Here is a 24,107-nt window from a genome sequence, read left to right as displayed (position 1 = left end):
CAGACTGAAAATATAACTTTTTAAAGGTAGAGTCTGAAGATCAGTCTGCGACCTATACGATGTCCACTAGCTGTGCACCCAGAATGGCTTGGATGCCATCGCCCCCTTATGAGCGTGCTCCAAAATGGGAAGTATCTATCCCTGCCTCCTGCATGACCCAACAAGCCCATCTAGCTTTAGTTGGGAAGGAGACCGCCTTGTGCGGTTTAGTAAGGGCAATGAATAACTGCTTGACTTCCAGTGGGCGAAGTTTGTTGGTCAATACTTCATAAGCTTTGAGCGCTCGTACCACACACAGCTTTGGGATATCCAGGAAGGCCGAATATGATACTAAATCTAATTACATTTTGTCCTTCTTGATATATGAAATGTGACCCCCTCCATGGTATCCACTCTACCTTTCAAGGCCTGCGCTTTTATGTCCGTGACCCAGCAACATGAAATCAAGCAGAGGAGGGTTGCCAGCTATGCAGACATCGGTTTCCTGGACAGATATTTATTAGACGCCCATGAACGAAAGAGGTTGAGAACTTTGTTCACATTCCAGAGGGTGGAGAACCTAGGTTTCGGGGGAGTGGAGAGCTTGCATACCAGTGGTTGCTCTCCTACAGGATGACCATCCACTGGTACATGCCCTGTCGTGATGGCTGACCTGAACGTGTTAATTGACCTATAAGCCAGGCTTTCTGTAGCCAACGTGGCCAAGAAATTCAAGATATGGACAACTGCGGCCCCCATCGGATCCACTTGTCATCTGACACCAACTCCCCCATCCTTTCCAAGTGGAGCAGTATCTCTTAATTGTGCTTTAGGCCCCCGACTTTGCAAGTAGGGAAGCAGCATCTGAAGAAAGCCCTGGCACTTTCCAGTGTTCCCTGTAATCCTCCATGCCATAAGATGCAGCGCACCCGGTAGAAGCAGGTGATAAGGGTTTCTGTGGGGGATCTTGAAGGAGACCCTGAAAAGGGGTAGACAGATTGGAAAATCCCAAGAAAGTTCCTTCGGAACTGAAAATCAAGCTTCAGATCTATAAACAGGGATTATCACCACTAGATCCGCCTTCTGCCTCCAAACTTTGGCTTACAGCCGCAAAATCTTCGCAAAGGGGGGAAAAGCGTAACCCTTCTCTGTGCTCCAATCCTTGAGAAACCATCCACAGCCGCCGCCCCCGGATCCGGGTCCTTTCCTGTTGGTTGTCCGGATGAGAGGCAAAGAGGTCAACCGTAAAGGGACCCCAACGAGCATGAAGCTCCCGCAACACCTTTGGGTGTAATTTCTACAGACTTTCGTTGTGCAAGTGGCGCGAATGCCAATCCGCAACCTGATTGGAGGAACCCGGGAGGTGTTCCACCGATAGTGAGATCGGGTGGATTAGACGGTGTTCCCGGAGATCCCGGGCCAGATCCGACAAAACCTTCAACCTAGTCCCACTTAGGTGGTTGACGTACTGGACCGCTGCAGTGTTGTCCATCTTCAAAAGGACACAGCACTGCATCTTGTTCTTTGGTCCTACACTTCACTGCAAATGACCCTGCCATCAGCTGCAGACCATTTATGTGAAGCTGTCGTTCTTCTGAGGACCATCTTCCTCCTGTAGATACGTCCCCGAATTGAGCCCCCCGCCTGCGCCGCTGGCGTCCAACTCAATTGCCTAATAAGGCTGCGAACCAAAGGTGGCGCAACCATTCCCTGCTTCCCTATGGGAGATCCACCATTGCAACTCGGTCTTTGCCTCCTCCGAGAGAGGAACAAACCGAGAGTATGTTAGCCCTTGCGTAGGTGCGAGCTCTTGAGTCTCTGCAACTTCCTGTAGTGCAGAGGCCCAGGAAGATGGCCAGTATTGAGGAAGAAAGGGAGGTCCAGCACTCTGGCCAGGTGATGAAAGGAAACCGAGGTCTTGGCTAAGGTCTGCTTGAGTTTGTGCCTGATTTTGGAAAGCTTACGTGAAGAAAGACTCAAGGTGGCGTCTAACGAGTCTATCATGAAGCTCAGACACTGAACCTTCTGAGCGGGAGCAAGCATCGACTAGGATTTCAAAACACTGTGTCTCGGCACTCTAAATGTTCTTATTCTAGTCTTTGATAGTCAACAAAACAATCTAGGCACTGTTATTGAGACTGCCCACAACCAGGTAAAACTTTCAATAAGTCATTTCTTAGATCATTTGCCCCCAAAAAATGTACATTTTAGTTATCTAATGATGGTACTTCACATGACAATCGGAGAACACGTTTCATAAAGCATAGTAACAAAAATACTGTCTAAGTCAATCATAGATGTAATCCTGATGTTTCCTCGATGTTTTGAGAGATGATGGCAGCCGACACCTGTTTTGTTACACACTGCAAGTTTTTCAAGACTTAAGACACTAGGTCCTTCTGCTACTCTAAGTAAAGAGTCGACTCAGTAAGAACTACTTCAAAATGTGAAAAAATTCCTTAAAACACTATGTCCTTCCACTGCTCTAAGTAAAGAGTCGTGGCCATTGGAGTCGTAGAATTTCAGTGCAGCGACATCTTTGGGTAATGGGATGTCTTTGTGTTCTCAAGAGGCACCAAGAGTTTGAGTTGGTGACTAACAGAAACCTACTTGTCAGTTAATAGGACTGATGTGCTACTGTACTTTTCACCACTGCCTTTCTTGCTGTGTTTTATGGACTTCAATTTGTTGATCGCAAAACCCATAGATTTTAAAAGGCCAATGGTTAGTTGGAGGTGGGACATTAATTGCTAAGGGTATTGATTCATCAGGAGTATGTTGGCTAAGTAAATTATTAACCTGATCCCCGAAGCTCTCAGGTGTTGCACCACCGGCCTCATTACCTTGGTGAACCACCAGGGAGCAGAGGATAGACTGAAAGGCAGGGAAGAAAATTCGAATATCAGCAACCTCCATTGAAACTGAAAAAAACGCAGGTGAGGTGGAAATATCGGGATCATCAGAGCATCCTTAATGTCCAGACTGACCATCCAATCGTGACTCTTCAGAAGATCCTATAGGAGCTGAATTCACTCCATTTTGAAGTGGCAATAGATTAACCACCTGTCGAACTCTGAGGTTTATTACTAGTTGTTGGCCCCCACCCCGCTTTCCCCCCAAGAAAACGTTGCCAAGGAAACCTCGGAGATGAAGGGTCGTAGACACAATTGCTTTTTTTACCAAAAGGTCGGAGTCTACTAAGGCCATCTTGTCCGGGGAAACCCCAATCGAGCGGGGGCAAGTGGTCTGGATGGGGCAATCGTAGAACTCTATTTGAAACCTCCTGATTGTCTGCAGGACCCATGCGTTTGAGGTCAGGGCTGGACAGTTTTGTAAAATTGAGTTGCAACCTGACACCAATTCTTATATCCACTGAGTTCTGAACCCTTACCTTGTTGGGGGCTGAAAGAGCATTGTCTCTTCCTTTATCCCCTCCCCGTCTTGGGTATGAGTGTGTGGGGTAGAAATTCCCGAACTTGGCTGGGTACTGTCACTGTCCTCTGCAGGATTCCGTGTCTCAGTGGAGGGTTTGGTGGTAAGAACGGCTGGTCGAGTGCCCCCTGCCACGACTGGCCCTGCCAAAAACACTGGGTGTAAAGATAGGTTTAATGGATATTTTAGCCTTGTCCAAAGAGTTGAAAGTATTAACGAATTTTCCCAACTCTTTCATTAAGGGGTCCCCAAAGAGGGTGCCCCCTGCGATGGGTCTTGCCTCTGAAGTGACGAGCTCGCCCAGCTTCAGGTCTATTATTATTAAGAGGGAGCGATGTCATTCCATCCAAATCCTGGCGTTTGCGTTTTCCTGGAAGATGATTATCCTCTGGGCCCAACTAGATAGAGTTTCAGGAGAGATGAGGGCTCCGTAAGAGTTTGCGTCCTCCGCCATGTCAAGAATCTTAGCTAGTGGGTCGGCCACATCCAATAGTTTGCCATGACAGGAACGCCAAGAGCGATCGATTCCTTTCTTGGGATTGTGTACAAATTTAGGCATTTTCCCTCCAACGCCGGTCTAAAGCATTCGGTGCAGAGGCATCTCCTCACTTCCTTGTCCAACGCTTTCCTATGCCTAGCAGCAATATTCGTAGTCACCAGCTATGGGGCGGGGGTCCATTCTGCTGACTTGGGGTGCAGCAAGTAGTCAGGGTTCAATATGTTGCCCAACTCTTGGGGTTCTGTCCCAGGACCACCCGCCTCCGGGTGCCAAACCTGCCAGAATGCCCATCCCCATCCGAGGTCTGGGGTGAGTCATCCAGGTGACCTGTGGGGGAGGGAACAGGGTCCCCTGGGGGCCCCACAGACCCTCAGATTGGGGGAGGGGATAGTTTGATAGGTTCTGAGAGTCCATAAAGGATTTCTTTACGTGTTCTAATGCGTAGGCATCCACCCCTGACTCCTCTGCATACTTGGGCTCTGAGGTGGAAGGCTGCCCTGGAGGTAGAGGGTCCAGGACCACTAAACAATCTTCCCTCTGCCTAAGGGGTTTTAGGCATTAAGGTTGGAGTTGTAGGATTTTCCCCCTGATGGGCGCCACCACCTGTGTACCCACCTTGAGAACAGATTTGTCCATTACCTGGCAAAAGTTGTCATCAATAGGGAGGTAGGCTATCTCTTTTTCCTCCTCATAGTAATCCTCAAAGTCTTCCATGACTGCAGCTCAGCCAAGTGTTGCTGCTTAGGGGATATTAGATAGGGTATGTCTCCCAATATTCACCCAAAGGTTACTACAAATGGTCACCCAGGGGCTAATATTGTGAAGGACTTAAGACCTGGGACCTCTGCTCCCTCCTGCTAAGGAGTGTATTGGGCTGGTCCCTGATTAGCGAAGATCTTACACGCTACGCAGGTGTTCTGCACCGGGCAGGGGGCCTCATAAAGGGTCACCCCCAATTTGTCGTATCTGTCCTCCCCGAGTTCTTTCAGCGCACAGCAGCCGTGCGTATGACAACGTTCTCTGTCAAAGCGGAAGACGGATGCCCGGGGGGGGGGGGGGGGGGGGGGGGATAGAGGGGTGTTAGAGATGCTCTAGGCACGTAATTGCAGTTCGCAGTTCCCCTTGCGGGCATAGCCTGTAACTGAGGAAAGTGACCTCGAATGGGACGAAAACGTTCCCGCGCAAAACAGGCAGTGCACAAATGCCCGAAATATTGCATCAACACCTTAAAAAACATCAAAACAACACCTTATAGAGCAGAGCCGAAAAACACTTACCGTAGGCTTCTGGAGCAGCGAAGAAAGAGGAGGATAGAGCCATTCTCAGGAGAAGTCATTGGAGGTCCTGCGCTCTCAATCAATCAATCAATCAGGGGGTTTATAGAGCGCTACTCACCCGCGAGGGTCTCAAGGCGCTGGCGGGGCGGTACAGGGGTGCAGCTCAGGTTTCAGTCGAAAAGCCAGGTCTTGCTCTTCCTGAAGGATTGAAAGGTGGGGGAGTGTCTGATGTCGACGGGGAGCTCGTTCCAGGCTTTGGCCGCTACGTAGGAGAAAGCCCTTCCACATGCTCAAATTCGGTACGTGGAAGGAGACTCTCTCGTTGAGGTATTTGGGTCCGCTGTTGTGAAGGGATTTGTAGGTGTGGGTGAGCAGTTTGAAGGTTATTCTCTTCTCGACGGGGAGCCAGTGGAGGTCTCGCAGGTCTTGGTTCATGTGTTCGTGCCGTGTGGTCCAGAGGACGAGTCTGGCTTCTGCAATCTGGATGGTTTGGAGCTTTTGGAGGAGAGTTCTGTTGATTCCGGCATAGAGAGTGTTGCCGTAGTCCAGTCTGGTGGTTATGAGAGTGTGGGTGACGGTTTTTCTGCTATCCGGGGGTATCCATTTGAAGGTCTTGCGGAGGATCCGGAGCCAGTTGAAGATGGTGGAGGCGACAAAGTTAATATGGTGAGGGAGGAGTCGAGGAAAATGCAGAGGTTCCGGGCGTGGTCAGTCTGGGTGGGTGGGCTCCCGAGGTCGGAGGGCCACCAGGTGTTGTCCCAGGTGTAGAGTCTGAGGATGAGGACCTTGGTCTAATCTGAGTTGAGCACCAGGCAGGTTCTCTTCGTCCATGCCGCGATATCCCTCATTCATTGCTAGAAGCAGAGTCTGGTGTCTTAGGGGTTCTTGGTGAGAGAGAGGATGAGGTGGGTATCATCCGTGTATGATACTATGCTGAGCCCATGCTGTCTGACGATGGCGGCGAGGGGGGCCATGTAGACTTTAAAAAGCGTAGGGCTGAGAGAAGATCCTTGGGGTACTCCAGAGTTGATCTCTGTGGATTCAGAGAGGAACGGGGTAGCCTGATCCTCTGTGTACTGCCCGAAGGAAAGGAACGGATTCAGGAGAGGGTGGTTCCTTGTATGCACTCTGCACTCTGATTGGACATTGTTTATTTTGGAAAATTCTTTTTTCTTTTCTGGGGACTCATGGGAAATGTAGTTCTGTGTTCCTAAAGGCTGCTGGTGAAAATAAAATGGAGAGAAAACAATCTAATCCGAACCTCCGGTCCTCACATAGAATTACAGGACAGCCTTAGAGCACCTACAGAATCAAGTTCTACAATGGAACAGGTTGCAGTTAAACACCTTTGTTAGGTCATTTTGATTGATATTGATGCCTTATCCACGTTTCTTTTTAATTTCTGAATATTCCTATTCCTTTAACACAGTTTTGTTTTCAAGAAGTGTTGTTTACTGAGCAATTGGCAAGTTCACATGCACTCGAATCTTGTATCACTACCCTACTCCAAGAGATAAGACTATAGAAACCTGGAGGCAGTTGATGGTGGTATGGCATATACTGGCTAGATTACCATTTTCCCAGCTCATATAGTTTTGAAAGGGAGAGTGGTTTCCAGAAGGAAAATTTCTCTTGCTCGGATCCTTTAGGCAGAGGACCTTACAATTCACTAGGCCTGTTTCTATACTAAAGGGTGATGCAGATTGTAAAGTATTTTACGAAGAAATATCCGTCACTACATGATGATATTAAGGTGCTAAAACATACTATTTAGACCCATGGTACTAGTTTTTAATATAAATACCAAATCCGCTTCCAAGACACTGAGCATCGGGAAGGCAAAACTACATTGGAAACATGCTCTCAACATTGAAATTGCACACAAACATTGACACTGTTTTCTCACACATGAAAGAGGTTGCTTTGTGCTTCACATTTAAAAGGATACATTTTAATTCTAATATGTACTTCTTAAGGCAGATTCCTCACCTTAATAGTATTCCAGAATCAATCCAAATAATTTGGATGCCCTGAGTTAGTGGTTCTGTTCCACCCCTTAAAGGATGGAGCAGAACAACACCTTATAGAGCAGAGCCGAAAAACACTTACCGTAGGCTTCTGGAGCAGCGAAGAAAGAGGAGGATAGAGCCATTCTCAGGAGAAGTCATTGGAGGTCCTGCGCTCTCAATCAATCAATCAATCAGGGGGTTTATAGAGCGCTACTCACCCGCGAGGGTCTCAAGGCGCTGGCGGGGCGGTACAGGGGTGCAGCTCAGGTTTCAGTCGAAAAGCCAGGTCTTGCTCTTCCTGAAGGATTGAAAGGTGGGGGAGTGTCTGATGTCGACGGGGAGCTCGTTCCAGGCTTTGGCCGCTACGTATGAGAAAGCCCTTCCACATGCTCAAATTCGGTACGTGGAAGGAGACTCTCTCGTTGAGGTATTTGGGTCCGCTGTTGTGAAGGGATTTGTAGGTGTGGGTGAGCAGTTTGAAGGTTATTCTCTTCTCGACGGGGAGCCAGTGGAGGTCTCGCAGGTCTTGGTTCATGTGTTCGTGCCGTATGGTCCAGAGGACGAGTCTGGCTTCTGCAATCTGGATGGTTTGGAGCTTGTGGAGGAGAGTTCTGTTGATTCCGGCATAGAGAGTGTTGCCGTAGTCAAGTCTGGTGGTTATGAGAGTGTGGGTGACGGTTTTTCTGCTATCCGGGGGTATCCATTTGAAGCTCTTGCGGAGGATCCGGAGCCAGTTGAAGATGGTGGAGGCAACAAAGTTAATATGGTGAGGGAGGAGTCGAGGAAAATGCAGAGGTTCCGGGCGTGGTCAGTCTGGGTGGGTGGGCTCCCGAGGTCGGAGGGCCACCAGGTGTTGTCCCAGGTGTAGAGTCTGAGGATGAGGACCTTGGTCTAATCTGAGTTGAGCACCAGGCAGGTTCTCTTCGTCCATGCCGCGATATCCCTCATTCATTGCTAGAAGCAGAGTCTGGTGTCTTAGGGGTTCTTGGTGAGAGAGAGGATGAGGTGGGTATCATCCGTGTATGATACTATGCTGAGCCCATGCTGTCTGACGATGGCGGCGAGGGGGGCCATGTAGACTTTAAAAAGCGTAGGGCTGAGAGAAGATCCTTGGGGTACTCCAGAGTTGATCTCTGTGGGTTCAGAGAGGAACAGGGTAGCCTGATCCTCTGTGTACTGCCCGAAGGAAAGGAACGGATTCAGGAGAGGGCGGTTCCTTGTATGCACTCTGCACTCTGATTGGACATTGTTTATTTTGGAAAATTCTTTTTTCTTTTCTGGGGACTCATGGGAAATGTAGTTCTGTGTTCCTAAAGGCTGCTGGTGAAAATAAAATGGAGAGAAAACAATCTAATCCGAACCTCCGGTCCTCACATAGAATTACAGGACAGCCTTAGAGCACCTACAGAATCAAGTTCTACAATGGAACAGGTTGCAGTTAAACACCTTTGTTAGGTAATTTTGATTGATATTGATGCCTTATCCACGTTTCTTTTTAATTTCTGAATATTCCTATTCCTTTAACACAGTTTTGTTTTCAAGAAGTGTTGTTTACTGAGCAATTGGCAAGTTCACATGCACTAGAATCTTGTATCACTACCCTACTCCAAGAGATAAGACTATAGAAACCTGGAGGCAGTTGATGGTGGTAGGGCATATACTAGCTAGATTACCATTTTCCCAGCTCATATAGTTTTGAAAGGGAGAGTGGTTTCCAGAAGGAAAATTTCTCTTGCTCGGATCCTTTAGACAGAGGACCTTACAATTCACTAGGCCTGTTTCTATACTAAAGGGTGATGCAGATTGTAAAGTATTTTACGAAGAAATATCCGTCACTACATGATGATATTAAGGTGCTAAAACATACTATTTAGACCCATGGTACTAGTTTTTAATATAAATACCAAATCCGCTTCCAAGACACTGAGCATCGGGAAGGCAAAACTACATTGGAAACATGCTCTCAACATTGAAATTGCACACAAACATTGACACTGTTTTCTCACACATGAAAGAGGTTGCTTTGTGCTTCACATTTAAAAGGATACATTTTAATTCTAATATGTACTTCTTAAGGCAGATTCCTCACCTTAATAGTATTCCAGAATCAATCCAAATAATTTGGATGCCCTGAGTTAGTGGTTCTGTTCCACCCCTTAAAGGATGGAGCAGAACCACCTACAAGTGCCACCCTTACTTGCTGAGGTCTGTTTCTTTCTTTATGCTCTTAACAATGCGAGTTTTCCAGTGACTTTCAAAACATTACAAACTGTGTGCCTCGAACTATGTCTTCTGAAAATAACAGGATTCAAGTTGTGCCATGACTGCAGGAAGAAGATATCGGTCATTGACCCGATCAACATGTACCTTTAGGGTTTGGGCTCTGATCACGACTCAAAGTTGTGTAATAAATGTGCCCTTATACACCTGAAGGCAATCCTGGATTGGCAGGTGAAAAACGACATCACTGATCATAAGAAGATGTTGTGGTCAAAATATAGATTCTACTCCTGCTTCAAATAGCAGAGCTATTCTTGATCCCTTTCAGGAAGTCAGTTGTGCGCAATGTCCTGTTCTCACAAAGTTTTCGGAGTAGGTACTGCATAAGTTCAAGAAGGCTGAGTGGACTTGACCCTATCATGTCACTTGAAATCAGGGGCGAAGGCTTGAGGCCTTCAATTTAAGGGATGTAGCCCATAAGCGTCTTCCGACTCATATCCAGTCCCACAGTTTAAAGCAGGCATGCTATAAATTATAGCTTCAAATATGCTGTGCTGCAGGTTTATTTTGATTCTTCTGGCTCCCTCTGGTGCACCTTCTTGACCCCATAAAGCTGTGATGGATTCCAGTTGGACGTTCGCTGGTGGGTCCTCCATTGGTGATAACTGACTCAGTGGGAACTATGCCCAATCTGGCCCCAGGGTCCAAACCAGGTCTTTCTGTGCTGCACTGAAACAGACTTCACTGTTACTGGTGGTGACGAAGAGCCAGACAACCTGCTCCCTCCTCATTAACTGATGGACTGGATTTACAAAATGCCCAGAGACTGTGCTAAACTCACCCCTTGTGCTGCTAACAAAATAAAGTGCGTCTTTCGAAGTGGTCATGCAAAGTACAGCAGAAGGGCTTTATTTATATTTGCCTGCTCTTGGAACCAAGGAATAATTGTAAATTGAAATCCTTCAGCCTGGTCAAATTCTTCTGAGTCACCATTGCAATTCAATAAGGCTCTTGAAGACACCCTATGGGCCCCTTGGCCAAAGAGATGCTCGGGTCATCTGGTTACTTGACCTGTTGCCTTTCAGACCACACTTCCAGATAGAGCCTAAACAGAAAGATTGTTCTCTTTGCCCAGTATAGCCTAAAGAACCTAGAAAGTGATGGGCCTTCTGGAATATGGCCTCCAAAATCTTGCCGCCCATCCCAGAAGGCCTCAGGGCTTTGCTTGCTCAAATGCTACATGATGGCCAAGATGTGGCAAATATTTATTTTCTGCTGGTTTGTATGCCACATTGCTACTGGCACAATAGAAGTGCTTAGAAGGCAAGCCCGAATGTGAGCAACCAGATTTTCAGGGATGTCCTATTGCCCCTTATGAGAATGCCTTTTGACAGCTCTATATTGTCTGGGGAGAACGCTAATTTGGCATTCAAATTATTAGCTCAGTTGATCCAAGGCGCCATTCTTGTTACTCTTGTCTCCTGTTATGCAATTCCATCAACAGTACAGGAAGTTTAGTAGTTATTAACAAACACTACTGCATGCCACAGTGCCAGCTTTGTACAGCTCATGGAACAGCTCTACTCCCGTCTAGAAGTTGTCCACATAACGGTTATAACCTTTGTGAAGGAGTGGATGGACAAGCTCCCATACAATCTTTCCCATGGCTCCTAGCGTGGGAGGGCAAACTACAGAGTTTAAAGTGGAGTCCTTCCCAGTATACACTCTCTAGCCGTACATATAGCCAGTAGAGCTCTAATATAGCATGTACCTTTTGATGCCTGTGATGGAACGGCCCGTAAAACCCTATCTGAGGACCCAACTCCCCCTATCATGCCTTGTCCGACACCCCCGGGACTGAGTTTACCTCACCGAAACGCCAGCACCGAGACAGGACGCCGAGCAACCTCCATCACCAACGAAACCCCGCCCTTCTCTCTCCCACAGGAGCCAACCCGAGCAACAGGAAGGGAGGAACCATATCCAGCTGACCCCGGAAGTCCCGCCCCCCTGGCAGAGTCAGCACAGGATAAAAGCCCGGATTCAGCACAACAAGGTGTCGGAGTTTCGTGGCAGGACCCTCTGGCTGGAGACGGAGAAGGTGACCAGACGTGCGAGGAAGAAGTGTGGACAGAGGAGTGGTGGAGTCCCTTGGAGGTGGCTGGAGAGCGGCCGTAACTCACTGGAGAGTTACGGCGGACCGCGTGAGTGCCTTTTGCCTCCTTTATCCCTACTCACTAGGAGTTCGTGTTAAAGTCCCTGTATACATACCCTCTCTGCATAGTCTCACTACCCTTGCACTGTATTATAAGTATATAGCACCTCACTGTATAAAGCCCTTTCGTTACTCGCACACCCCACCCCTGCACCCTCTCTATTACCCAAACCTGTGTTCCTTATTCCCGGTACCTTCCTTTCCCCACTGTCCGTTTCCGACCCCGATCTTGCACTACCTGGGTGAAGGTGTACAGTTGAGTCTCTCTATCGACTCGATCAGACTAACGGTCCTTTGTTTCTTTCCTCTCTTCCGGTCCTCCTGGGAGTCTCCCCGTCATCGAAATCTACCCGGACCATCTGCGGACATCACGAAGAGGAAGAAGCAACGCCTCTGTGTTCATCGCCTGGTGCCACACCCTCGACCTGTTGGGACTATCTGTACTGTAAATCTAGAATAAAGACCGAATATTGCCCACTACATACGGCCTCCTCGCCTGCTTTTCCGGCCGGCTACACTCACTCCACGACATTTGGTGTCAGAAGTGGGATCTGCTGGAGGCATGGAGGCCGTAATAAAGAAGATGGCAGAGTCCCAAGAACAATTCGGGAAACTTATGGAGCAGTTCATGAAGACTGCCGAAGACGACAGAGGTCAGCTCCACGATGTTCTAAAAGGCCAAGGGGCGACCCATGAAGATTCCATGACAAAGCTAGCAGACGCCCTGGGCCAACAAAGACCGATGACCTCTCTTCCCTCTGTCGTTCTTCAGAAATATGTCCCTGGAGAAGACCCGGACTATTTTTTCACAAACTTTGAGAGGATAGCTCAAGCCGCCAACTGGCCTGCTGATCGGTGGGGACAGTATTTGGGTCCACTCCTCACCGGTGACCTCCAAGCGGCCTACCAACAGGCCAATATCCAGGGCAACACTCCCTATGCTGACATTAAAAGGTGCATCCTAGAACGCCTTGGCATTGATGATGATACTTACAGGGTGAAACTTCGTCAGGCCAGGGAAAAGCCCCAAGAGAACCCGAGAGCACTCTCCTTTCGGATCCGCGATCTCGCCAACCGATGGTTGAGACCCGAAACCTCTACCAAGGAGAATATCCTGGAGAAGATCTATCTGGAACAGTTCCTTAATTCCTTACACCCGGCTACCCAACGCTGGGTGAGGCAGCACTCCCGACTCACCCTTGAGACTGCTATAGAGATAGCGTCTGCATATAGCAGGGCACAAGAACTTCAGCGGGGCAAGGACGACCACCCCCACAGGCCCCTGCCTGCTACGTCCACTCGCCCAACCCGGCCTCCCCAAGGCCGTCGACCTGAACCACCACCGCTATTTCCCTCCCCCGTAGTGTTCCGAACCCCGACTCCCGGACCCCAGTGTTATTCCTGTGGTGGGTTCGGACACATTGCCCGGATGTGTCCACAGAAGGAGGAACCGATGGAGGTTGGTTTCGTCAGGAACTACCTGTGTAACCCTCCCGGTTACACGCCACCGCCGTTCTATTGTCCAGTGTCCATAAATGGTCAGCCACTGAGGGCTCTCGCCGATACTGGATGTCGACAGAGTGTTCTACGACCCCAAGACCTTGCCCAGCCTCTAAGCAAACCTACTGGGGTTGTAGCCATACAATGTGTGCATGGAGACACTAAACAATATCCCACCACTCAGGTACGAGTCCAACATTCCCAAGACCCCGGGACCTCTCTCACCGTAGGCCTTGTACCCGCATTACCGGAAAAGCTATTTTAGGGAGTGATTATCCGGGACTTCCAATGCTCTTACAAAAGACTTCCGACTCCCTAACTCAGTGGTGGAAAGAGGCGCCCTATCCAGAGTGTCCCGATCAAGTACCCGATCCCAAACCCCACAAACCGAGGAGTCAGAAGAGAAGAGAAAAGAAAGAACACCTCAGCGCTTATCCTGCCATTATTGACGAACACCCCTGGCAGACTGACCAAGAGTTCAGGGCCGCTCAACGAGAAGATCCTCTGCTACAGGAGGCGTGGGGAAAAGCACTTGATCACGAGGACCCCTTACAAGTAGGTCCTTACTTTATTAAGAAAAACGGGTTGTTATATCGAAAAGGGGGGCCCCAACAGAATGCTCAGTTGCTTGTCCCCGGCCCCTTTCAAGACAAAGTCCTTTTTCTGGCACATAGTCACCTTTTGGGGGGTCATTTCGGGGACGAAAAAACCAGCCAAGCCATCTTGGAGAAGTTCTATTGGCCGGGGGTGTATCAAAGGATCAAGACTTACTGCCGCGAATGCATAATATGCCAAAAGAACAGTCGACACAGACCACCCCGTGTCCCGTTGCAACCCCTCCCTGTCATAGATGTTCTCTTCAGTCGCATTGGGATGGACATAATCGGTCCCCTCTTGCCCTCCCGTAGCGGGTGTCGCTATGCCCTGGTCATAGTAGACTATGCCACCCGCTTCCCGGAGGCCATACCCCTCCGCCAACCTACCACACAGGCAATAGCGAAAGCTCTGATCTCCTTGTTTTCGCGGGTTGGCTTCCCGCGGGAAATCCTCACCGACCAGGGCACCCCATTCGTTTCAGCCCTTATGAAACGGGTATGTGCGGAGTTAGGAATCAAACAAATCCGGACCTCTGCGTATCACCCGCAAACAGACGGGCTCGTAGAACGATACAACGCCACGTTGAAGCAAACATTAAAAAAACTCTTAGGCCTCGAAGCGAAGAGATGGGAAGACATGCTTCCTTTGGCCTTGTTTGCGATCCGTTGTAAACCTCAGAGCAGCACGGGGTACTCCCCATATGAATTACTGTACGGACGAGCCCCCCGTACCCTCCTAGATATGGCCCAGGAAGCATGGGAAGCTGAACCGGACCGGACTCGTCCCCTCCCAGAATATATGCAAAACCTCAAGACACATCTGTCTATGATTCGCGATATTGTCAGACAAAACTTGGTGACCGCTCAGGGCAACCAAAAGAGACAATATGACAAGGGCACTCGCAGTCGGGTCTTTGCTGTCAACGACCTAGTACTCCTTATGATGCCCTCGTCCGACCAAAAATTATTGGGACAATGGCAAGGACCCTACCCCATCCTTCGGCAGGTAACACCCGTCACGTACGAGATAGAACTGGACCCTACCCGAGGCACCACTCAAATCTTTCATGTTAACCTGCTAAAAAAGTGGGAAGGACCCCGTCCGGTGCTGTCGGGAACCAAGAAGAACCTCATCTTCTCTTTCGACCCGTGTCTAGATTCCGACCTTAACCCAGTACAAATCCAGGAACTACGCCACACCTTGGAACCCCTGAAAAGCGTCTTCTCGACTTCCCCTGGTCGAACCACGGTCACCGAACATAGGATTGAAACCGAACCAGGGAAAGTGGTCCGCCTGAGGCCGTATAGAGTACCAGAGGCCCGTAGAGATGTCATCCGTCAGGAAGTGGAAGTCATGCAACAAATGGGAATAATTGAACCCTCAGTCAGCGAGTGGAACTCCCCTATCGTATTGGTACCGAAACCTGACGGCTCGGTCCGTTTCTGCATCGACTTCCGGGAGGTCAACAAGGTCTCCAAGTTCGACACCTACCCCTTACCCAGGGTGGACGAAATGATCGAAAGAATAGGGCAAGCAAAATTCATTTCCACACTCGATCTCTGCAAGGGGTACTGGCAGATACCCCTCCGGGAACAAGATAGAAGAAAGACTGCCTTTTCCACCCCGGATGGGTTGTATCAATTCCTGGTCATGCCCTTTGGACTTCATGGCGCCCCCGCCACCTTTCAACGGGCCATGAACCAGGTCCTGAGACCCCATACAGCTTACGCAGGCGCGTATCTGGATGACCTCGTCATCTTTAGCGACAGCTGGCCCCAACATCTGCAGCACCTTTCCAGTGTTATCAGCTCCTTAGGCTCATACGGATTTGCCATCAACCCGGCCAAAACCACGTTGGCAGCGAAAACAGTTAAATACTTGGGGTTTCTTCTGGGGGACGGCCTGATCAGACCCCAAGAGAGCAAAACGGCAGCCATCCGATCCCTCCCGTTTCCACATTCAAAAAAAGACCTCCGAGCCTTCCTAGGACTCCTGGGGTATTATCGGCGCTTTGTGCCCAACTTTTCTCAAAGAGCGGCAGCCCTCACGGACCTGTTGAAAAAAACAAACCGCTCAGATGAACAACTCGGGAATCCCTCCTCAGAAGCCTGGCATGCCTTTACAGACCTCAAAGAAGCCTTGACCTCGGGTCCTGTGTTGGTTCCCCCCAATTACTCAGTCCCTTTCATCCTACAGACAGATGCATCGGACTACGGCTTAGGAGCCGTATTGTCCCAGAAGGATGCCCTGGGAAACGAACGACCCATTCTGTTTGTGAGCCGCAAACTCTTCCCCCGGGAAAAACAATATGCGGTGGTTGAAAAAGAAGCTTTAGCCATCAAATGGGCGGTGGAAAGCCTTCGGTATTACCTTGAGGGCAGAGACTTCATACTTTATACAGATCACGCCCCTTTGGAGTGGATGGCTAGAAATAAAGGACAGAATGACCGGGTCCTGCGGTGGTTTTTGTCTCTCCAACCCTTTCATTTCCAAACCAAACATAGAAAGGGTTCCGATCAAGGCAATGCGGATTTTCTGTCCCGGTATCCGCATTCTCCTCCCATTACAAGAAGGACAGCTAGGGGAAGGGGATGTGATGGAACGGCCCGTAAAACCCTATCTGAGGACCCAACTCCCCCTATCATGCCTTGTCCGACACCCCTGGGACTGAGTTTACCTCACCGAAACGCCAGCACCGAGACAGGACGCCGAGCAACCTCCATCACCAACGAAACCCCGCCCTTCTCTCTCCCACAGGAGCCAACCCGAGCAACAGGAAGGGAGGAACCATATCCAGCTGACCCCGGAAGTCCCGCCCCCCTGGCAGAGTCAGCACAGGATAAAAGCCCGGATTCAGCACAACAAGGTGTCGGAGTTTCGTGCCAGGACCCTCTGGCTGGAGACGGAGAAGGTGACCAGACGTGCGAGGAAGAAGTGTGGACAGAGGAGTGGTGGAGTCCCTTGGAGGTGGCTGGAGAGCGGCCGTAACTCACTGGAGAGTTACGGCGGACCGCGTGAGTGCCTTTTGCCTCCTTTATCCCTACTCACTAGGAGTTCGTGTTAAAGTCCCTGTATACATACCCTCTCTGCATAGTCTCACTACCCTTGCACTGTATTATAAGTATATAGCACCTCACTGTATAAAGCCCTTTCGTTACTCGCACACCCCACCCCTGCACCCTCTCTATTACCCAAACCTGTGTTCCTTATTCCCGGTACCTTCCTTTCCCCACTGTCCGTTTCCGACCCCGATCTTGCACTACCTGGGTGAAGGTGTACAGTTGAGTCTCTCTATCGACTCGATCAGACTAACGGTCCTTTGTTTCTTTCCTCTCTTCCGGTCCTCCTGGGAGTCTCCCCGTCATCGAAATCTACCCGGACCATCTGCGGACATCACGAAGAGGAAGAAGCAACGCCTCTGTGTTCATCGCCTGGTGCCACACCCTCGACCTGTTGGGACTATCTGTACTGTAAATATAGAATAAAGACCGAATATTGCCCACTACATACGGCCTCCTCGCCTGCTTTTCCGGCCCGCTACACTCACTCCACGACAATGCCACAATGAGCTCTTTTGCTCGCATTGTACTGCTTGAACAGCAGCCGCCCTTCTAAAGGATCAAGGAGTCATCAATTGCTATATTCATTCCAGGGTTACAAATCTCTGGAAAACTGGCAGAGAATTGTTCCATGATAGGCCGAATTTTGAACAACCTGTCATGGTCCAGATGGTCCCGAGCCAATGCTGCAGAATTGTCATTGAAATAGCAAAAACTTATCTCTGCTGATGTTTGGTGAGAAGATCGGTGTTACCCAAACTGCGTGAGTAGACCAGTTGGACTACAAGCTGGGTTTGTGCACTAGCCACATTTTGAGCGTTAGACCCAAAAATATCTACAGCTCCTCTAGTGAAGTAGGAGCCCACTGGGGTGCCCTAGAATCAGGCCCTATGAGGAAAAGCAGCCAGTTAGTGTTGAATGCCCAGGCTGTTGGCGCAAGGACGCCTCTAATTTCCCATAGCAATAGTTACCAAATAAAGAGACAGGCGCTGGAAGCTGGAACGCAAGAACAGGGTTTATTTCTCATGAGGAGAGCCTGTCATTTCGGACACGCACACAGAATGTCTTCGGGAGGTGCTCTAACCACATCTCTGAGGCCTGGCCTCTTATAAACAGGTTTATTGCTTTATTACACGTGACACATTCTTGTCAAGACTTTGATGTACGGAAAGACATCCTTGGAATCCCCACTTCAAGCTCGTTCCCACACATATCTACAGAAAGTGATGGCTATTCCACAGCAGGATACTCTGTCGATTCCCGGAACGGGTGTATCCGATCGGATCGCACGGGGTGGGAGGCCTTTGATTAGTCGGAGATCCTTTGAATCGGGGCAACTGCTTACAGGAAGGGGGCCAATAAATGGCAGCTGTAGGGCCAGGTGGTGGCTTGGGAGCGGGGCAGGGCAGAGGAAGGGGGTTCATCAAAGGCCGGGGAGGTGCGGGCCGGGGGGGTCGCTTCCGAGGTCGGGTCGCGCTGGGGAGGGGTGTAAGGTCAATGCACGGGAGAGCGGAGGTGGTCAGAGAGTGCGGGGGGGGGGTGTTCGCAGCGCCAGGGGGACGCGCTGGTGATCGGCGAGGGGCAGAGGGGCCATGGCGCTTTCAAAATGGCCGCTGCTTACTAGAGCGTACGGGCCTGAGTGGGGACAAGGTGGCGCCGATTATGTTGACATCGCGAACCAGATTTTAACAGTCCTCCCTTTTCAACATATCTAGCCAGCTTGTCTAGCCGACATCTACCTTCGTTAAATTCTTAACCCCGACATCGTAAATGGTTTCATGTGTTCTTTCTCCAAAGTACAGAGTCTCAGGACAGACAGAAATAATCTGACAGAATTGTACATAATTACGTGTAGTTGATGTGATAGGCGAGGAGGTAGCGCATTCAAAATTACATCAGCTGCGTCATATGTCAGACCCGGAGATAGGAGGAGGGAAGCTCGCTTGAACACAAACATTATATCATAAAAACGTTCTGGCAGAACAAGGGATATTACGTACAGTACTTAAGGCCTAGACTTCGTGTCTAGGCCTTAAGTAATGTTGACATCGCGAACCAGATTTTAACACTATAGTGCCTCTCATGTCCCCTCAGAAATTGTTTGGCACACACTTTTTTTGCTGCACAATTTGTTCAAGAAAGTCAACATCCAAAAAGAGATGGACGTAGTCAATTGGCAAAAAAATGGCTATATCGACTTCACATCGAGCATTGCCAATGAACAGCGAAATTTGGGACTGAACTAACCTGGGAGGCTGCCAAGAGAGCACTTCATCTGTGCTTGTCGTTGCATGAGCCTGCACTTCAGGTTGGTCTACCCTGCTATGGTACACAGAATGTGCTTGTGAAGGGACAACATGACTGCCATCATTTCACTCAGAATCGCAGGAAGACGAGTTGTCAGATGGAACTTCGCCGACTGAAAAATCACTGAGATGCTTTCTTAGTATCTACTGTCTCAGTCTCTGATCCTGCCTCAGTGCTATCCTCCATAACTCGAGTGAGGGCCTGGGCAGCAGTCATCCACCGATACGCCATCTCGGCTGACTGGCTAAAACTTTCCTTCTAAGAAACTGTCCTATGTAGAAGGCAGAAGTATTGTTCAAAATCAGCTGTTGGTTGTCCAGTGTTGCTTTTTTCTTTCTTTCCTAGATAAATGTGTATTTTCCCATGGGGGGAGCAATTGCCCCACCAAATGTAAACATGCATTTAAAAAAAAAAAAAAAAAAAATTGCTCCCTTAAATGCTACTCTCTGTTGGTGTAGTGGGTTTTGCTGGCTGGGGTCACTAGCACCAGGACACCGTATGGTTGCAGCTGCGCTCTACAAATGGAATTAATAATAATAATTTGACTTGGAGCATCTTTTTGCAAGGCATTTTCATATTGTTGTCTTGTCTTAATTGTGATTCACATGACTCCATATCAAAAGCCTGAGTTTTGTGCGTAGGGTATGGAATGGAGCTTTAAATGGAACACGGTGAGAGGCTGAAGGAGGGCCAGAGTGCTTGTGACTCTGGGATCGAAAGTTGCTTCTATGGCTAATATCCTGCTAATTAAGATGGCAAAGCAGCTGTTTGGAGCTCTTCACAAGCGCATTTTGTGGAAAGATATATAGGGAGAATTTTCAAGGTGGTACCTAAAAAGTTATTAACATCCAACTTTCATAGACATCAGTTAATCCATTATTCAAAATACAGAAATTGACATTACAAGATCTTTTTACCTGGGACAACACAGGAAATTACATAATGGCCTTTGAAACTTCCCCTACCGTAGTAATGCAAATGACATGAATGGCTGTTGCACCGGTATCATCACAGGAAGTGATGCTATACTTTGCGGTTGAAAAATCTCTAGCAGGTTCAAATGAAGTAATCTATAAACATACGTTATTCAAATCTTAATGAAAACGTTTCTACATACAATATCAGTAGCAGACTGTATCTTCCGAAACAGAGGTTAAATAATGCTGCATGGGTTTAGAACCTTTTTAAACAGTGTGCAGCATTGTAGTACATTATACTGCAACCGTGCACTGAGTGGGCTTGAGTTGAAGTGGTGGTTGTTTTCAAAGAAGAAAATTCATGCCCACTGCCCTAATGACAATGCAGTTGGTGAACCTAGAGTAACTTAAGTTGTCATGTGCACCGTGTGTGGGCATGGTTGTTATTATAGAGGGGGGAGTATTAAAGACCACTGTTTATACTAAAGAGGTATCTGCACGGCAAATACTTTGACATTTTAATTTCAAGGTGTTCTCAAACGTGATAAAAGAAAAAGAAGCACAGTGTTGAAAGGTAATTGCTTAGCCTCACACAATTTGTTCACGCAGTTAGCTCCAATAGATCCCTTGTTTACTAATTTCAAGTTGTGTACTTTGGCACTTTAAGTAAGACTGATATGTGCGTAAATGGCTGCTATTGCACGTGTACTGCATAGCACAGCCCTCCAACCTCCCAGCATCACATTTATAAGTTATCTATTCTCATTTGTGAGCCAAGAAAATGTCACTTGAGCCTGTGCCCGTATAACTTGACAAATGTGATTGACTGGGAGCCAGTGCTCGCAAACATAGTTAGAAGGGTAGCAAAAGGTTGCCTATGGGTTGCAGTCTGGCCCCTGGTGACCCTCAATTGATGTCCATGTTCACCCTCATGGAACACAAAAGGTGATTTAGTTAGTAGCAGAGATGTATTTGTATGTGAGGTAAGGTTTGGATGAAAGATGTAATTGGTTGCATTAGGTGGCAAAGATGTAAGGTTGGTGTAAGTGGGGGAAATATTGGAAGGGGTAGAGGATGCAGTAGCATTCAGTAGAGTTGTGCTAGGGGTTGTGAGAAGGGTTGCTAGTAATAGAAATGTAATTGAGCACTGTAAGCGAGGTGAGAATGAGTGAGGCGAGACTTGGAGGGAGTTAGCTGTGGTAGCGGAGAGTGAATCTAGGTCCTAGGGTGCACAGGAGAGTAAGCAGAAGGATGGGGAGAGGAGTGTGTTGTGAGTTTAAATGCATGTTTGCTGCAATTGGAGAGGAGGATAAATAAAAAAAAATACTGTTGTAGTTTGTTGGGGAGGTGTGCACTGTGTTTTGTATCTGGAAATGGAGGGAGATTAAACCCAAGATCAGCTATCCCACCATGCAAGGGAAAGGAATGCAATATCCAAGAGAGACTATCCTCTCCTTGTTCTAAAGAGATGGCTTACCTTTTGTGAAGGAGGTGAATTATAGTGCAGTGGGCCCCTCACACCCATGATACCGAGCCACTGCACTTTAGATATCTGTACATCAGGGCCCTAGACATCAGATCACTTTCAAAACTAGCATTTCTTGTGGGCTCCCTGGGGCACAAGAAGAGAACCAGCCCTGGGTATGGTATCCCTGGAGTTTTTCGTGACTCAGAAATGTGCGGTGCGCACACCCCCTACTTTAACAAAAATATATATTTGCTCTTAGGGATGGGGTCCCCGGCTGGTAAAGGCTCGGGGAGGGGGATGTGCACCTTCCCTTCCATCCCTCCCCCTCAAAATGAAGACAACCCCGGGGCCATGGGGACCTCCCAGGTCTGAAAAATATCAGGAAAGAGGGCAACATTAATACGGCCCAGGGGGAAGGTATCCCCATGGCCTGCCAAAGCTGCATGCCCCCTCTCCATTTCTTATATTTTCGCCCTGAGCGATAGGCTCCCTGGAGCCTCAGAGAGGCTTGGGAAGGGGTCCGTGCTCCCTCCTCCCCTTTTATTATTATTACTTTTTTTACACATATGCTTTGAGGTTGGAGTCCCCAGGGCCATAGTTAGTTCAGGGAGTTGGACCCTACGCACGTCCCTCTCCCCAAATAATGATTTGGGGGCTGGATAGATGTCATTTAAAAGTGACCAGGCCCTACAGCAGCCCGCCCACCATGTGACCAGGCACTTCACCCAACCCTCCCGTAGGCAGCCAACCCTTTTTTTAAATTGTATTTTTTTCCCAGGGTTAGGGTACCCGTACCCAGCTCTCTTGGACCATAATTATTTATTTACTTTCCTCTGTAAAAAGTAAAGTTTAAACCATAGGAGTCGTTTTTGGTAAAGTGTGACCACTTGTGGCCAGCGTAATTCTGCAGTAGCTATTTCTAATTATCATCCAAATACAGGGAGTGTAACTCCTAAAAGTACCAGTCAACCAGTATAAGTTCCCTTCAAAAGAAAATAAGCCCAAACTACTTAAGAATCAATCTTTTCTCAAAATATTCCGCCTACGCTGTACATTGCAAATGACATGTCTGTGGTTTATCAAAATACATTTATTATACAAAAAGATTATGAAATGTACAGTGTTTTTATATTAAATCTCACAAGAAAAACTATAGCTAGAGTATTAAAACTCATGTCTCCTTAATATTAATTAGAACAATTTTATAGTAGCAGACTTTTGTCGCAGTGCTTTAGTGGAACTATGTGCCTACCCTAACTTCTTCAAGATATCATAATATACACGAATTTCAAAGGTACAGATTCAAAGAACAAACTGTTAACAAAAATACAACCGAAATATAATTATTATACACTGGATAAATATAACCAAATTCACTATTAGTCTATAATTAGACGACCAACCTCTGAGAGGTTGCCCTCTATAATTCTTATTAAATTTTATTCATTTCCTCGGTGTCATATACTTAAGTCATAGATTTAGCAATACATCATATTTTTACATTGTTATTTTATTCCACTGAACACGTCAACATTTAATTATGGTCAACCCTATTAATGTGTACTCACTAATTGGCATCATACTTTAGCTCTTGTTAAGAGAACGTGTTGACATGAGTGGGCTGGCCTTTTAATTTTACGGACTTTAATATCTCACTCCTTATTTTTGTATCATGAACTTCACTGCTCAATTAGTAGTTAATATCTCCATATATTCTTAATGGGTTGGACCACCCACTTACCACCTTCGTTGGGGCTCTTTCAACCAAATGCATGCCTCTCCAAACTGGTGCGAGTTTCTAGTTCGGGAATCACTTTAAAGTCTTACAATTCTGATTTCTTTCTAACACTTCACTCCACCGTTACGCACTTTATTTGTTCACTATGTGTATGTGTTAGTCCATGCTACCAAAGACTCCTTTCACATTGAGCCACTCTCCTACAATTTTCTGTTGGTGCTGTTTTGTCTAAAACGAAAAACAAACGCCAAATGCAGAGGGCTGCACTTCGGGTTAATCAGTCACATGAACTAAGGAGGAAAAACATTGAAATGACCACCTCCTCTACAAGTGCATTTTCAACCATATACATACATATGTCCAAACTTGGATTCTGTTATATGGTCGTCTTTGCATTTCTCAAATTCCAGTATTGAGTGGTATTGGGCCCTATGTGCATATATATTACAGTCCACCATTCTTCCTTCCTTTTTTAATGTATGATACTCCTTAATAATGGAGCAGCAGGTTGTAAGTTGCTTAAATATAACCTACATGTAACTAAATCAGTTGCGCATGTTAGGGCTTCCATCAATTATTTTGACCTCCTTATTCACCAGGGTGTCAAATAATCTACATGATTTTATCAATCCAGTAAGAAGTCGACTGTTCACAATAGTTCTGTTAACTTTATTTCATTCCTCAATATCCGTACTCGCAAGGCTTTGCTTTAGAGAACAGAACAATTCATACTTAATCTTATTATTCGCTCTATCCTACTTGCTTAATTGCTACCCCGATTCTCATTTCAAGTTTGATTTACGCTTACTGAGTACCAAGGGACTCCTCATACCGCAGACGAGCCACATTTCAAGAGGTTGTCCCATAGCCAGCATTTTACTAGCCCCCTC

General features: G+C 47.7%; 1 protein-coding gene across 5 annotated transcripts in view; it reads left to right on the top strand.

The window, feature by feature from the left end:
* The window catches only part of MYO9A (myosin IXA), a 1,208,318-nt gene that overhangs the window by 339,478 nt on the left and 844,733 nt on the right, over positions 1 to 24,107 (top strand). The window lies entirely within an intron of this gene.

The sequence above is a fragment of the Lissotriton vulgaris genome, chromosome 2_2 (genome assembly GCF_964263255.1).
Source record: "Lissotriton vulgaris chromosome 2_2, aLisVul1.2, whole genome shotgun sequence".
Classification (NCBI taxonomy): domain Eukaryota; kingdom Metazoa; phylum Chordata; class Amphibia; order Caudata; family Salamandridae; genus Lissotriton; species Lissotriton vulgaris.
This window is presented reverse-complemented; position numbering and strand designations above follow the sequence as displayed.